This window comes from Ursus arctos, unplaced genomic scaffold, assembly GCF_023065955.2.
Source record: "Ursus arctos isolate Adak ecotype North America unplaced genomic scaffold, UrsArc2.0 scaffold_17, whole genome shotgun sequence".
NCBI lineage: Eukaryota > Metazoa > Chordata > Mammalia > Carnivora > Ursidae > Ursus > Ursus arctos.
The window spans coordinates 27,561,379-27,576,771 of record NW_026622841.1 but is presented as its reverse complement, the minus strand read 5'-3'; the positions used below and the strand labels follow the sequence as shown (position 1 = coordinate 27,576,771).

General features: G+C 47.7%; 1 protein-coding gene across 1 annotated transcript in view; it reads left to right on the top strand.

Moving 5' to 3' along the window:
* Nucleotides 1–15,393, top strand: part of SETBP1 (SET binding protein 1) — a 363,337-nt gene that overhangs the window by 308,029 nt on the left and 39,915 nt on the right.

Here is a 15,393-nt window from a genome sequence, read left to right as displayed (position 1 = left end):
TTTTCCATTATTAGGATTTATTCATATATTTTACTTGGAGATATTGATCATTAAAGACACTCAAAAATGAGGAATTTTGTCTTCTGAGTTAGGTTGGTTGGCCATGAAATCTTTATTAAGGCCAAACTATTGCTTGACTCCAACATGACCCAGTAGACTTTGAAACTATTTTGAGGATTCAAAAGGCATCCAGGTTGAACCATTGCCAAACCTCCTAAGATCAGAGCAAATCTGTCATTCAGGGCTCAGAAATCCTGAAAGGCAAGTATTTGCCCAGATTCTCTCTAGGAAGCATCCAAAAATCAGTCCAAAGCTTCCTGAGGGCATTTCAGGATTCCTTCAGAGCTCCTAAGTTATCAGAACTCCACACTGTCCCATCTGGTCCTTGAAACTCCCCACAAATTCATGAGAAACCCACAGTTCTTCATTTGTGTAAGCAAGAAGGCTCAGGAAATGCTCAGGGTACTTCTCTGGGCATCAGTATTTGACTGTGTTGTGTTTTTCCCCCCTTTTTCTTGTGATTTGAGCAACATAAACCAAATTCTATCTCATCCCTAGTTTTCTTCATTAACCTCTTGGGTGTTGAGTAGGGTAAAAGATAAATTGAGGCTTACTAATTTTTTAAGTGTTTATTTGAGAAAAGTCAATTCAAATTGAGCAGTACCAAACCGGAAGTGGTTAGGAGCACTCCACCAACAGGACCTTGGGAAAGACTTTTGTAGAGAAGAAACAGAAGCAAAGAAAGGAAATTATTTGATTGGCTCTAGCTTAAGTGGTCACCTTATTTGGGAAAGCCCGGTTGGCTGTTTGTGATTGGTTGTCCTTAGGTTTTGAATTCTTCTTCGCCTTTCGGCATTTCAGAGTTAGGTTTTGGTTTGCTTACATAGGCTACTAAGGCATTAAAGCCACCTCAGTCTACTGGCTTCCTTGTTTAATTAATTTAACAATTACATAGGTACAAAGTCTCAGTGATAACTCACAGAGATCCTGATGAGTCTGGCCTGAAGCCAGGTCTAAAATGATGTGTAGCCTTGATCAGGGACCAGGGATGTTTGTCAGGGGTCTGATGGAAATCTTTCCCCGTGTGTTTGCGTCTGCCCCCGCGTCCAGCGATCAGGATTAAATCCAGATGTACGTCCCGGAAGGGCGGCTCAGAATCTGCCGTCCGGGAGGTGATGATGCCGGAGCTCGGTCACAGCCTGTTTCCCAAAGACCAGCTTGGGGGCCTTCAGAGAGCGCGGACTCGGAGTTGATTGACCAGACTTGGGCGCCTGCTGTTTACTAGCGCTGACCTCAGGCAGAGTCTTTGCCACGGCCGGGCCTCGGTCCTCAGAGCCGCGGGGGAAACAACGCGCCTCGGGATATGAGAAGGGAAGCAACCCTAAATCCCCCAGCTCCCGGCGAAAGGCGAGGTTCTGACTGCGCTATAAGCCGGAAATCACAGCCCCGATCCTTGAGTCGGCTTGGGGGTCAGCCAGGTGTGGAGGAGGGCGGCAGGCCCGCCTCCCCTCTTCCCTGCCCGCGTTGGGCGGGGAGCCCGTCCGTGGGCGCGGCAGCCTGAGAGCAGAGGCGAGGCAGCCCGGCAGCGGGGTCCCCTGGGCTGTGGGGCGGGGGGAAGCGTTTGCCACCTCGCGCTGTGGTGGCCGCGCTCCTTTTAATGAGGGCTGCTCAGAAGTCGTGTTCTCGGAAGGGAGGCCGCGGGAAGAGCTGTGTGTCCTCACGGCCGCCAGCCGTACCTGCAGGGCGCCAGGAGGAGCTTAGCTCTCCACACTGGGCCCCGCAGCCAACCGCACAAAGTGCTTTTTGGGGTCTGCCAACGGCGAGGCTCGGTCTGCAGCTGCAGCAGCGGGTGCTTGGTGCCAGGATCCCCGTGGCAGCCCAGGTGTGTGCCAGGTCAGCGGTTCTGCCTCCGAGCCACGGCCTCCATCTCCATGCGAGCGGCCCGCAGCGGGGGCGGAGCCGTGTCCCCCCACGACGGGAAGATAATGGCTGTGCTGGTTTTTATGGGGCGCAATATCACCTCAGTGGGTGGGTCCGTGGTGGGGGTTGGTTTTTGAGGCTATGGAAGATTGCAACACGCTTGTTGCTGTTTCTTGTTTGAGGGATTTTTGGTTGCTGTTGTCATTATTTCACCCCATTCATTATTATTCATGGCTTTGCTCAGGCCCTTGGCTAATATGTTTATGACTCCAGGAGGGCTTTGCTTTCCAGCCACGTGATAATTCAAGTTTCTGTTTGTAGGTTTCACAGCAATGTTCACCTCGGGGATCTTATGTGGGGCTCTCTAGGAAATCCTGAGCGAGATAGATGAGGGATGGCCAAGCTAGTCTGTTCGGTGTGGAAATGGAGGCCCAGAGAGTCACTCGCCAGGTTGCACGCCCTGTCTGGCGGAGCTGGGACCCCCATTCAGGTCTTCGGAGGCTCCGTGCTGCACCCTTTCCAGCCGGTCCGCTGCTCCGGCCTCCTGCTGGTCCCTGTGTTTCTGTTTCCAGTTGCCAGTGAACTGTTTAATCACATGTCTGTTCCTCCGATCGGTTGTGGTCTTTCCTTTGGTACACAGATCAATGCCTGTTAACCACACTCCCCGGCCTTCGAGGCTCTGTTCCTGAGCGAGGCGGAGGAGGAGGAAAGGAAAGATGCCGAGTTATAAAGGCATCTTGTCCCCTTCACCACGCCCGTCTTCCCCGTGGGCTTCCCTCCCTGCACGCAGGCCCCCATCTCCCTGCTTCCAGCGACTTGCTTGCTCATGACTTGCTGTACCTCCTAGAGATGCAGGCTAAGTGGGCATCAAAGGCTTAACCTGCCCCAAAGCACTTTGGTTAAAGATTGTCGGGTGCTCTTGTTCCCAGCATACTGGTAAATTCACATCCCAGTAGACTGCTCACTTCCAATTCTGCTCAATGTGGGAGGAAGCCTGGACCTGGGAAATCCATCAAAGCTGATAATCCCCAAATTACATGTGTGCGAGCGCACGGGCGTGCACACACACATACACGCACACAAATGCTTCCTGTAACTTTTTTTTTGGTAACTTTTTAGGAACTTGACAGTGATCTGTGTCAGGACATTTTTTGCCTTAGGCAGATGTTAAAACGTGTTTTCATTCCTTAAACAAATAACTAAGCACACCCGAAGGCAGCCCAGAAGTTTATCAGAATGAGGTCCTGAGGCACCCTGCATCCCTGACGGTTCTCATGGGCGTTACGGAGAGACCGGTTCCTGGGACTCCTCCCCTCCGTCTTAGTTTCCAGACAACTACTGAAAATAACAACCAGAGCAATAATACTAGCAAACACCAGGTGAGTGTTTGCCACATGCCAGACATGATCCTAATTGCAGTGCACACATTACTTACTTAGTCCTCAGGACGACCCGACAGAGCTGGCTACCGCTCACCTTTACAGATGAAAACGGTCATGGCTGCCATAGCTGGTATGGACTCAGGCTAGAATCGGAAGGAAGGCAAAGCTCTCGTTTATTTCATTTTTTTTTTTTAGGCTTTATAGCAAGTTTTTGTTCGTTTATTTGTTTTTACCACTTTATGCAGGTATAATGTACATGTAAAAAACTGTACAAACGCAATGCATACAGTTTGCTCTGTTTGGGGGTAAGTATATACCATTGAAACCACTGTGATCATCATAGAGTTATTCACCAGCTTCCAAAGTCCCTCCCATCCCCTGTACTATTATTTTGTTGTTGTTGTTGTTGTTATAAGAACACTTAACATAAGGTCTACCTTCTTAGAAAAGTTTAGGTATTCAATACAGTAGTGTTGGCAAGGCTGTAATTTTTAAAAGGCAAATGTTAATTTTATAACCGGATGCTAAAAAATGATATGTGAACTTCATGTGACCAGGTCAAGTCAAACATTCTACTGACACGGATGTGGTGGGGTTGCGACAGAAATATGCAGCCCAATTCTAGGATTAGAGGTCCTTTAGTCTGCTGGTGGTAAGCTTTGCACACGTGAAAACACAAATCACAAGTGAGGATTCTCCTTTGGCCGGAACAGGCCGGTGTTGTTAGAGATAGAGGGTTCGGGGGTAGAGCAGGGACATAGGTTGTGACCTTAGCCTGCACCATGTCGGGTATCTGATAAAGATTTGGTCGGTGGTTAAATATATAAACCAGCAAGACCATGTAGACGAGTCTCTCGAGCACAGGGATAGTCACAGCTGCCACCCCAGTGCCCCAGAGTGAGGGGCACACGTAGCATTTTACAGCAGGGACCACATTCCCTGCTGAGGCTCAACAGCAAGACAAGGAAACGGTGCCCTCGTGGAAATCACCACCCTGCTGCCTTCATCCACAAAGTCTTACGTGGAAAATAAACAAATAAAAAGACTGAACTAAACAGTATGCTCAGTGTCATATTTGATTTATATACAGGCAACCATCTCTTTCTCTCTCGGGAGCCGGGTCACCAAGAGCTTGCTGACCAACAGCTGGTTTGCAGACCGTTCTTTGCTCAGCAACATTTTAGGGCCATACCTTTAGGTCCCAGGGCTTTCCTGAAACGCCGCTTCCCAGGTACAGGTGCCCCTCAGTATGCACCGGCCCTGCGTGCGGCCTCAGAAGCCAGACAGCGGAGGTCAAAGAGCTGCCTCTGTCCAGGTGTGTCATCTTGGGCAACCAGTGATTCCCTGGAGACCACAGATGGCGATTGTATGAATTAAAGACAGTAATCTGTGGAAAATGCCCAGCACAAAGTAGTGGTTTATACCTGTTAGTTCTTGCTAGAAACACTTGTAAACCTTATTTAAAAATAAGGCTCCCAGTGAAATAAATATCTCGGCATAAAATAAAAAATAAAGATCCCAGTTTATATTAAGGCCTCCAGGAATGGTACGAGAGTGACCTCTTTTTAATTCTCCAGCATAATCCAAGGGAGTTGAGAGGTTTAGGGACAGGCATGCATCTTGGTGTGTGAAAATACATTCAGGATTTGTTTTCATTGGGTTTGGTGAGACACATAGACAGGAAAGAGATGGTTGTGAAGGAAGAAGTGTAGAGTCACGTATCCCTTAGAAACAAGAAGTCCATCGTGCCGTGCCTGTGGCATGCAAGCCCATCTGTCAGGAAGCACTAGGGCAAAAGGTTTATGGTGGTCTTTGTGGGAAGGAGCAGTCAAGGTAGAGTAAGCAGATTTGGTGTTGGCTGGTTTGAATGATTTCAGCAGCGTTTGGGGTGTAGAGATTGTCCCTAGTTGCCTGGTACGTAGCTCTGGGGTGCTACTAGGGTAGGGGTGTAACTGGGGAATACCAGCTCTGGGACTGCTGGGTCTGCACGTGAAAGGCATGCTGTCCGGGAAGTCCTTTGCTGTCCTTAGGAGTTAGCTAGCCCTGGGAAAGGCAGTCTCTCCAGGCTCACTTAGACCCCAAATGTCAAAGCATCATAAAGCACAGAAAATAAGAAAGATGATTAATGCAAGTGACAGTGCAATCCTGGATAGTGGCAGTAGCGTGGGTGTTTACAAAAGGCATGACGGTGGCTTCTGTCAAGAGCACAACCAACTCAGACAGCTTCTGGTTTAAAGAATACCATGGGTATCTCCATAGTAGGGAGTAGGTGCCCCGGCCCTGCTACCATTTCCAGGGGTCAAGATGGCTTGGGAAGCCCCAAGAGCTCACCCCTTTGGGCTTCACCCCTGCCTACCTGTTTTACCTTTGATAAGTCATTTCATGAAGGGCTCTATGAAAATCTGGTTGCCTCAGCCCAATGGGTGTTTTAGGAGATTTGTTGCTAGAGTTGGGTCCACTGAGGCACGACTCATTAGGGCAGTATCTGATTAGGAGTAGCAGTCCTCCATGCGCTCGCCCTGGTGCCAGTCGGTAGGGCACCCCCGTCATGCTGTGTAGTCTGGCTGTCGTTGACAGACCACTAACCCACCAGGTTTCTCCCTGCTCTGTTTTGAAATTTGCTCTCAGAAAAAGGCATGTGGTGTCCAAGACACTTGGGAATACACAGATGTGTTTAAACAACTTGGTTTCCTCTCAGGTTCTGCCTTAATTCAATAATCCATTCATTCTTTCATTCAACAAGCAAATGATGTTTAGCAGAATTTTTTTTTTCTTCCTGAATTCCCAGGCAGCACAGCAGAATGAATCACTGAGCTTTGGGACTCAAATTCTCCAAAGTGGGAGGGGCACAGAAAGCCAGTGTCTGCTCTAGAAGCAGCAGCCGGAATGTAGGCTGAGAGAGTTAGTGCATACACACTGTAGCCCTCCATGAAGCAGCCATGGCCCTTCATACAGTTCGTGGCAAGGAGGTGGTGATTTAAAGACTCAGAGGAATCAGTTTCATTCCCATGTCACCCTGTGAGTTCTGGTCGGCTTCCCTGGCCACTGCCTTCCCCTCACGGTGACCTCCCATTCTGTGCTGAAAGAGCAAAGGACGAGGATGTGCTGACGAATCAGGGCACATCTGCCACATCGAGGGACGAGTAATTCAGGGCATGTCCTCCTGCTGTGGGCTCAGGGCGGCGCATTTCAATTCAAGCCCACCCAAGCAAAGGCATGGTTGGTGTAGCTAGGATTCATAAATAATGCTCTTACGTAACTGGCAAAGTTGGTTTAGCTTCCTATTACCATCTGGTCTAGTAGCTACTTACTGAATTCTCTCCTTGCACACACTCAGGAAAACAAAACCTAAAGGGCACCCAGTGTCTAGTTCTTAAGAGGGTCAAGTATCCAAGAAACCGGGATTGTATGGCATTGTTCAGTGGTTAAGTCTTTGAAGCCAGCTTGCATGCATTCAAATTCTGACCCTGCCCACCTGCCCACCTGCTAGTTGTGCTAGTAACAGAGAGTGACTTGCTTACTCTTTCGGGTCTCAAGTTTCCTCTTCTGTAAAATGGGAATAAATATAATATCCCTTCCACATAGGTTTGTTGTAAATAGGAAATGAATTAATACATGTAAAGGCCTTGGCGAGTGTTCGAGTAATAGTGCTTGTGCAGTTGAAGTATTTGCTATTACTATTACTGGCACTCTCTCACTCGCTGTGAGGGAAAGAGCTTCAGAAACTGGAATGCGTGCCTCAAACAACTAGGGGCGAGCCTTCTCTGGCCTCTCTGCCTTGCCATCAAGGTTTCCCTGATCAGTGTCCCAGCATTCTAGAGCATGGGGAGGAAGCATCTGGAAGCTGAATCACCTCCCTGCAGGTTCTCCTGGGTTCAAGGCACGGAGAGTGAGGGTAAAGGAATGGCTCAGAACCTGGCCAGACCAGAAGAGAAGGAGCCCCATGAGCCCCAACACCAACAGGGAGCAGACATCACAGTGCTTGAATAAGGTGAACTTCCCAAGAGTCCTTTCCATTCTCGTGAGGGTCTGAGCCAGATAGGGTGTTAAAGTAGGAGTATCAGGTCATTGCACGTTTTGGCCCAATTCAGAAAACTGGCCCCTCTCCCAGCTGTATACATTAGAAACTGATGCCTGGGTCTTGAGCTGCCTTTACCACTGTAACCATGAAACCTTTACCTAAGAACCTACCCTTACATGGTGTTAAGAACTCTTGCTTTTCCCAAGGCCTTCAAATATAACAGACATATACCTGATTTTCTCTGGGTGATCACAGCATGTCTCCAACTACCCGACCCATGTCTCCAGGCCTTTTAGCATTGTCTAGAACTGTTGGAAGGCTCGGAGGGCTTTTGAAGATACATAAACGGCCATATTTGTGCGAAGTAAAAGAGGAGTATTAGACCACACTTACACCTGTGCGTCTACATCTATCAGTGTTGCCACCGACAACGAGTACATGTAGAACGAAAGGCAGGGAGGGAGGGAGTCGGTTTGCAAAATTCTGCTTTAGAAATAATCTTGGGTTGAACAGAGAAAAATAGATCGATGTATATACATACTTATGCCCATAAATCATCTCTTTAACAGAGAGAACGTTACGAGATTTGACATTTGGTCATGGGAATATTATATTGTTGAGTTAGATGTCTTTATAAGGCATTTTTTCACTCAGTCCTCATAATTACCATACAAAGGAATTATTATCATTTATACTTAAGGAACCTGAGACCCACGGTCCAACCCACAGTGTCCACCCACTAGCACAGACTGTCCCTCGGAGCATTACCGAAAGATATTAAACAACAAAAGAAAATACAGCCCAGGCGTGATGAAGCTGACCAACGACTTATTTTGCTTCGTAGAGGCGAATAATTAGCTTGAGCTCTTGCCGAGCTTCCTATGAACTGGGCTGGTGGGGACGGGGGAGATTTTCCCTTCCATATACTATTTTAGGAAAGCCCAAAATTGAATCTAATCTCTGCAGCTGCCGTTTGAAAGCAGGATGGCAGCAGCAGCATCTGGGGGACCACAGAGGCCCACGGAGCAGGGCAGAATCTGCCAGGTACAACTGAGAGACCCAGGGCAGAGGACAGAGCCACCTGCCCTAAAGTGGTCCCCAAGCCGGCACAGAGCCAGTGCAGAAAGTGGCAGGAGAGGGTGGCCCCCCAGCCCCCACCTCGCATCTCACAGAGCATCTCGCAGAGTTCCTGGAGCGGGGGAGCCTTCTGTACCTTTGTTCTCTCTCCGCCACGGCTTGTAAGTATTAGCCTGATGTTGTTTACTTCTTCTCCCCATCTCTCCAAGGAATATGATTCACACGTTTTCAGATTTATTTGAACAAAATGCAATAAATATGCTGCTTCAATTTTAACTGCTGGCCTGTAGCCAGGGTTTTTAATGAATCTGGCCTGTGCTACTCAAGTGTTCCAGGATCTCCAGGGCTCTGGGCACTGTGAGATTATACACACTGGTGTGCGTGCTCGCGCGCTCTCGTGCGCACACACACGTCCCCACCTCCTATTCCCTGGAGGGCCAGTGACTCACAGTCAACTACAGGTTTTTCAGAGCCGACTCTGGTTAAAATTAGCGGGAGCCTTTATTGTTGAAGGAGAGGAAGGATTCCTTCCTCTCCTTTCACGGCTGCATGGAAATACCATCTTTTAATTTTTTCCCCTCTGTTGGAATTGCTCTACCCACCTCCAAAGGCTGCCGTCATGAGCCTCACCTCTCTTCCTTTGTTTCCTTGCAAATGGTCACTAGACCAGGTCCAGCCTGTGAAGACTTCCATACAAAAAGAGCTGGCTCTGGGGGCTTAACGTGGAGCAAAAAGGACTCCGAACTGATTTTCACCACAACCAGTCGATGCACCATGCTTTTGAAAGGTGGGAGCAAGCAGAAAGAGGGACACCCACAAACGTAGTCCCAGGCAGGGCACCCTTTCTCAGAAGGACAGGAAGGAGAACGAGAGATGGCTACAGCAGACATGAGGCACCCGTCTCCTAGACCCCACCTGCCAGGAAATACAGCCAATGCAGGGTAAGATTGAGGAGTCTGCAGAATGGGTCCCACTTGCGGACCGCAGCCTCCTCTCTCTGCAGGAAGATGATCACCAGGACGTCCTTCAGCTTCAAAAACCTGAAACTCCAAAGTTTTGTATCATAATAAACACTTAAGCCATCATGGGTGGGCATCCAGGAGCCCCTTCAGAAGGAGGGGCCTTTTTGATTTTAGGCCCTGAGGCATAGTTTCCCACTGGTGACAGAGACAAAGATCTGGCTCCAAAGCCATCACCTCTTAATGTGGTGGCTGGATGCTGCCTCATTGCTAAGGACACCACCACCTAGTTCTCCTTTCAAAGAATAGACCGTAGTCCGATCTCTTCTATTAATACCAGTGACTTTTATTAATGTTGGCAGCCCATTGTTTGCTTTTTCTCTCCCAAAGTTCCTATCAAAAGCAGATTACGGACTGTTCTGCAGAAGTCTGCCCACCTCACTCCATCCCCGTCTCATTTAATCGCATCCCCTAACGGGACCTTCACAGTCATTAGGCAAAACAAGCAAAGTAGCTTGGAAGGCAAGCACCTGTGAAGGCAAATAACATGAAAGGCCCGGCTGCCCATCATGACTGAGGACGAGGAGCAGGTGTGGGGTCCAGGCCTCCATCTGGGAGCCCCCACTTCCTCATCAGTGCAATGATAGAATCTACTGAGTGATCTTTCCAACCCCGATATTCTGGGATTCTGACATCCGGACCGCAGACTCTGAATGGTTTTCCCTTAACACCTTTTACCCTCATAGTGTTTGAGAATTAAAGACACTTAGAGTAGGGGCACCTGGGTGGCTCAGTCGTTAAGCGTCTGCCTGCGGCTCAGGACGTGATCCCGGCGTTCTGGGATCGAGCCCCATGTCAGGCTCTTCCGCTGGGAGCCTGCTTCTTCCTCTCCCACTCCCCCTGCTTGTGTTCCCTCTCTCGCTGGCTGTCTCTCTCTCTGTCAAATAAATAAAATCTTTAAAAAAAAAAAAAAAAGACACTTAGAGTTAAACCCCTCCTTCTCTGTGTTTCGCTTTCTGGAAATGGAGTGATGAATAGCTCTTATTTCTGCTGTGATTCCTCGAATCATAAAAATTGCATCCTCTTATTTATAATATTCATAGAATTGTAGAATATTTCTTATGTAGACCGGTGGGGGGGGGGGACCATACCATCTTGTTGCTACTTTAAGTAGTAATATTAGTGGTGTGGTTCTGTGTGTGTCTCACACCCTTTACAAGCCCGGACGCGGCTCCATGAAATACAGACTCATTGATCACATGATCTCTTACTAGCCCTTTGCTGGCTAAGCACTGTTAGAGACATGAGAAATATAGGACACAGGCTCTTTTCCCAACTTACTAATTATCTTATTGGGAGGCCAGGATCACTGTGCATAATAACAATGATGATGGTGATGATGGTAACGACAGCGTACCTGTAAGGAGCCAGGCAACATGCTAGATACTTGATGGATCTTTACCTCCTACAAACCTCGGCAGTTGCCATAAGGCATCTCGGCTCTAGTTCCGTTTTACCCACAAGGAGTCTAAGGCTTAGATTAATTCATTGGTCCAAAACTGAGCCGTGATTGAAGATGTATCTGACTGGTTCTGTGGGTTCGAGAGGTTATGTGACCAAGGGTTAAACTGAACGTAAGCAAGGCCGACAGAAACGGGGTGTAGATGGAGTGCTCCCTGCCAGGTCGGGGATGTGGAAGTTCTGAGTCAGGAAGGTTACCTGTCGCTTGAGTTCTTACGGAAAGATATAAGCAGGAGCTAACCTTGGGTGATGGGGGGGGGGCAGCACCGGTCCGAAGGTGAGAAGGAGAATATGGACCTGTGGTAGGTGTTGAAAGGAACCCTGGAAGACCACTGCTTTGCCACCTGCAATCCTCTTAAACCACAGGCAAGCTTTTGAGGAGGCTGTTGGAGAGACAGCTTCCACCTGCCCCAGCCCGGACCCCAGTCGCTCTTTACGCTGGATGTCCTTCAAGCAAATTCCTGGCTTGACAAAGAGCTGCCCCCAGATAACTTTGATTATTTTTAAAACGGTGCTTATAAAAACAAACACATTCCACTTATTATATAACCAAGGCTGGAAAAATAATGTTTTACTGTCAGTTTTATTAGTTGGGAAATGTAATAATTTCCAAGTTTGAGAAATACAGTCCGGGAATTTTTTTTTTTAACTTTTGTAAAGTCTTGCATTTGCTTTATTGGCCCTTCTTGGCCATTCCATTTGCTCCCTGAATCCTGGTTTTAGCCTCCTGTCTCTTCGTAGGGAAGCTTCATTCTCACATTGATGTCAAACATAGAAACTATTTTTTAGCTCTGAGTTCATAGAGATTTTCCACAGTTTCAGCCTCCATGGCACATTCATTATGAATTTTTTTCAACAGGTTCTGTGACTTCTTAATCCTACATTGGGCCATTATCTGCTTGTACCCAGGGCTACCTAGACAAAATTAAGAAGTAAGCCATTTGCTGACAAGAGTCCTTTTCTTAAACCTTTGCCTAAAGAAAACCTCTCACTCTTTCTGTCACTTTTCTGGAGTCCAGACACTAAAGCGTCAGTCTGTATTCCTTATAGCCAGGAGGAAGGAAGGCTGTTTAAGGGAAAGCACTTGACCGAGAGACTTGGGTTCAAATTCCTGCTAATGTTTAGTCGTTGTGAGACCCTGAGTGTGTTTCTTAACATCTCTGGGCCTCATTTTCCTCGCATATAAAATGTGGTTAATATTATCTACTTCATAGGGTTGTGGGGAGGCTTAGATTAAAATGACACATGTAATCTTCAACCAAGGGCACTTAGTCGGTCCTGAAGTAGCCAAAAGGACTTGATTAAAAAGCAGCTTCCCTGTAAGGTGACTCTAAGGCATGCCCTCCTGAGTCATTGCTACCACGAGGTGCCCGCAGCCCTGGGTGGGGGACACAGGACAGAAGCACCCAGACAAGCCTAGACCTGACTGTGATTCTCAGGACTTTTCGTGTCCAGTTACTATTGCATTTTTTTTTTTTTTTGGTTTATCTGATAGAAATGAGCTCTGTTGTCTTCTCAAAAACAGAAATGATTCCCACTGTTGTTTCTTAGCTCTCCCGTTACAATGGCCAGATGATCTCTCTCCTGTTGAAAATGACAGGAAGCCCTTCTATCGACCCAAGACGCAGAATCAGAGGGACTTAGAGGCCCTAAAGAAACCTCAGGACAAAAAGGAGTGGCATGCCCAAAGTCATAGAGCTCAAGATAGTGAGCCTGGGAATCCCACCTCTGAGCCTCGGTGCCCGTCCTCCTTTCCTGGGGACCTTAAACCCTGCACGGAGCACGTGACGTCACCCCTGGAGGGAGAGCTCCCGCCCAGCATGGGTCTAAATGAACCGCTGGGCCGGTGTGCAAACTGTTCCAGACAATATCAGCGCGACGTGGCTCATTATCTGTTGCACGTTCGCCCGTCAGTGTGGGCTGTTGTGTTAAACTCACCCCGCTGCTTACCGTTCCCGTGTCTGCACGCTCGCAGTTCCGCCCTGTGTGGCTTGCCTTTAGTTAGGGTGATAATCATCACTGCCCTTTCTCGGTTATCACACTAATTCTTGCCCGTCTTCATGTTGAATGCACTGGCGTTCTTACCAAGGTCTGCCAAAGTTCCTTCTTCATCGTAGAGGCTCAGCGGATTTTTTTTTTTTTTGAATGAACAAATGGGTAAATGAATAAACACATGAATATTCCCAGCACATATCAATCCAGGGGTATTTATAACTTGCTAGACTGACTTCAGCTTACAAATTAAACAAGCCATGAAATTTGAATTTAGTAAAAGAATTTGGGGGGGGCCTCGGTGCCAACTAATAACTATCTTGACTATTTTTTAACAAGTTGTTAGCATGCCATGGTTTCAAGCTGTAGGACGTCTGCTGCTTCGGCAGCAGACCCGGGTGGCCCGGCGTGGTCCCGTGCCCCTGCCTGGCTGTCGCTGCTCTCCCGGTGAGGCTGGCAGCTTGCCTGTTCTCCATGCCGATGCAGCGTCCGCTCCCACTCGCTACTGTTATTTGCTCTTCTCTCCCCTAACCTCTCCCTTTCTCTGCTGTGTTCAAAGCTTCTTTAATGGTCTGAGATCTGAGCGCCGGTAGGAGATTTTGTATTGGGAATAAAGTCCTTCAAAAAGGATATCGAATACCCAGCCCATGAAGACAGGAAGAAAAAGTGAAACCTCAGGGCAGGTGTCTAAAAATCCACACTTGCAGAACACCTACGTTCGGTGGGGACTTACCTTGTAGAAAATATATTATAACCCTCACCTCCTTAAAGCCCTCACCTCCAACTGTCCAAATGAACAAAATGAGATTTGATTTACAAACATGATTTAAACATGGCTTTGGGTGTCTTCACAACCTACCCACCAGTGTCTCCCCCATAGTGCTTTGAAGGAAACGTCTACTGCAGAATTTGCCCGATAAAGGTGGAGGAGGGGAAAAAGAGAGGGAGGCCACGTGGGAATTATGCACACTCAGTAGGGCACACTGGTTAACCATTCTATATCAAAGGTTCAATTTCCATCCTTGATTTTAGAATATCTTCTGTTGGCCATCTGCTCAGGATCACCCTGGGAGCAGCCTCTTGCCCTCTAACCCGAGGCATGATAGAGACCAACCCTCCTCCCCATGGTTGGGTGTTTGTGTGTCTACGTGGAAATCCTTCGTGACTCGCCATGCCTCTCAAGTGAATCCAGACTCCTGGCACCGTCCCCAGCCTGACCCAGCCCCTCTCTTCTGTGACACCTCACCTGCCCACTCACAGGCTCTGCTGCAGATGCACGAGAGCTCTGGCCTTTCCCCAAACACGCCATTCTGTTTTATGCTTTGAGCCTTTGCACCTGCTGCTCCTCCTTCCTGGGATTCCTTTCATGCCCTTTCAGCCAATACTTCCACACTGTTAAAGACCCAAATCAATGCTGCCTCCCAGTGAAGTCCTTCCTGACCCAGCAGGGAAGTCACTCATTCCCCTGCTTAGTCATGGAGCTTATACCTGGTCCCATTGTTCTTATCAGAGTATGAAAAATTAATATTTATATGTTTGCCTCCAGCTCTTTGAGGATGGGGACTTATCTTGGTGTCCTCTCGTTGAACTGGGGGGATAGCTACTCTGATTAATTCCATTATTGACGAGAAAACTAAAGCACAGAGAGGTTAAATAAGCTGCCCAAGTCCAGACCACCAGTAGCCTGTAGAACTGTGATCTGAACACAGGGAATGTGGGCTCACAGCTCACCCTTTGAGCCACTTTGAAATGCTGTTTTTCCATAAAAATGATCATAGTGGTTACCTTATTACTTTTACAATGGTGTCTTATTTTTTAAATTATTTTTATTAATGTAAATTCTTATTCTTAATCAACCAGATCAATTATTTATATTTGTATATGAGCTATACAGGTAATAAATTCCACCTTCAACTATTGTTCTGGAATATATGCTAGTGTGGCCCCAGGTGCGAGGGAAAGTAATGTAGGTGTTCTTTTCAGCTCAGGGGAGATTGTTATTTTTATTTAAATTTCTTCTTCCTGCAACTTGGTTTTTTTAACTAAATATTTGAATACCCAAAGACTGGACTGTTTCTTATACTTTAAGGGTCCCCCAAAGGACCTGGAGTTGCTGTGTTCACGGTAGGCACTGAAACTTTCGCCGAACTAACTAACACAAGAACAAAACTGCTTCCTTGTTGTCAACTACCAACAAGAGAATGTGTCATCAGTTGAATATTTAAGAGTCGAGAAGCTGTCTCACTGGGATCCCAGCTTTGAGAGCGTTGAGAGTTAGTTGGGATGGTGGAAATGGAGCAATGACTTGGCCAGCAACCTCTCCTCCAAACTGCCAGTCCTTCCTTCAGGCCTCAGGTGGCCTCTGTCCTCATCACCTCGTAGATGTCCCATGCTTCCTGTTCCTATTCCTGGCTGGCCTGTGCTGAGCACCAGCCACTACGCTAAAGCATCTCACAGGTATTATCTCATTTAGTCCCCGTGATAGCCCTCTGAGGTAGGTGGTTCGTTAAACTTTTTTTTA